The sequence below is a fragment of the Palaemon carinicauda genome, chromosome 23 (genome assembly GCF_036898095.1).
Source record: "Palaemon carinicauda isolate YSFRI2023 chromosome 23, ASM3689809v2, whole genome shotgun sequence".
NCBI classification, from domain to species: Eukaryota; Metazoa; Arthropoda; class Malacostraca; order Decapoda; family Palaemonidae; genus Palaemon; species Palaemon carinicauda.
This window is the reverse complement of record NC_090747.1, coordinates 68,385,337-68,387,240: the sequence shown is the minus strand read 5'-3', so window position 1 is coordinate 68,387,240 and position 1,904 is coordinate 68,385,337.

The window sequence follows — 1,904 nt, the reverse complement described above, 5'->3', positions numbered from 1 at the left end:
TGCTTCACGGCTCTTTAACTTTCTCGGTTTTTTTTTTTTTCTTTTTTTTTTTGGAACGAAGGGTTACGTAGAGTACATTCAAATCTAAAGGTGAAGATGTCATGTTTTCCAGAACTGATACCCAACATGTTATGCCTTTTTGGGAATATTACAAAAATGGGCAATCTTTACTGCTATTTCTGAAGCTATGAGTAGGATTTTTCCCACAATTAAGGATTTTTTTCCATAAATAAAAGTAGTTTCAGAGTTAACAAAGACAGCTCACGGTTCATAAATTATAGTTTAGCAACCAAGATACCAATGAATAGTTCGACTAAGGAAGAAGACTTCAGTGAAAAAAAACAGGTTAGAAGTCTCAGCACCAGTCATAGTCTGATGACTAAATCAGAGTACTAAACTTAAATTAATCTTCTAAGAATATCTTAGTGATTCCTGAATTTTAATTTTCTTTTTCCTTTTTCCCATCAGTTGATGCTCCACCGTCTCTCTTTCCCCAGGTCTTCTTCTCCTATGAGAATCTAGTGTTACTAACATTCATCATAGATATATCCCTTTATTGCATCACTGGTTACCCCTTTTCCATTATCATTGCCATTCATCTGGCCTTTCAGCTGGTACTCCCTTATCCTTTATCAATGATTAGTACCTATTTCATATAAGAATATACAATTATGACCTTTTATTGCATGTCAGAGTTTTTCCTTAGAATCTACTCTTATGGCCCTTTACCACAGGATACCTGCCATACCCCTTTGTCATCAGTCAGCCCTTCTGGTAATCTTCTATATCATTTCAATGTTTTTTTTTTTTTTTTAATCAGCAGTTGCTATATTTTCTTTAGCCAGATGTCACATATATTCCATTAATATCTGCTTTTGTTCCATCAGGTCACGTATTACTCCCCTTTATCAACTATCCATCATTTCCTTATGGCTGCTACTACTTCGTTACCTTATCAACAATGGTCTATTTTTTCTTTCTCATCTGCTGCTCCTTCAATGTCCATAATTTCTGTATCTCACATATTTTATTCCAAGATCTAATATTATGCCCTTATACCACTAGTTATCTACTATGCTGCTGTACCATCGCTCTCCTCTATTGCCCTGTAGGCTGTTCCTGTGGCAAATTATGAGACATTGTCTGATGTTCCATAAGATGCTGCTCCACTGTTCCTTTAGAGCAGATCATCCATTTTCCCTAGTAGAATTTTTCGTGCGTCGTTTTTATTCCTTCCAACTGCTATTCCTTTTTCATTCACTATCCCAATTTTCTCCAATCATCTGCTGCCCAATTGGTTCTCTTTCACTTTTTGTTATCTTTGTCCATCAGAATCTACTTAGGTTGCTATTTCTCTAACCCTTTAACACCACCCACATCCATTCCTCTGCTATTCCTCCGGCCCTTTATCACCTGTCGTGCTTCCTTCCCCCTGTTTGCTATTCCTATCCCTCTATCAGAGGCTGCTTCAATTTCACCCCCCTCAGCTGCTGCTCCATTGCCTCCACCGTGTGAGCTTCAATCTCGCTCTCGTTCAGCAGCAGCTCCCCTCCGCGACAACCCCTCTGTGCTAATCTTCTCCTGAGCTCTCGAGGCCGTTGCGACGTTCCCAGCCCATTATTGTTTTGCCAGCACCTACTTTTCCAGAGACCCCTGTCCGACCCCTCGCCTCTATTTTGATATATAATTTTCTCTCTCTCTCTGCAGTTTCATACACTGTTTTCTTCTTCCTTTACTCGGGGTAGAGGGGATTCTTCCCCCATTTGTTTCTTGTTTTTCACTTCCTGAACATTGTTTTTCGTGTTTATTGTGCTTTTATCGTTGTTTTGATGATTCAATGCATATTTTCCGAGAGGTGAAAGGTCAGTTTAATACTAGGGTAGGTGCAATAAAACAGCTTATTG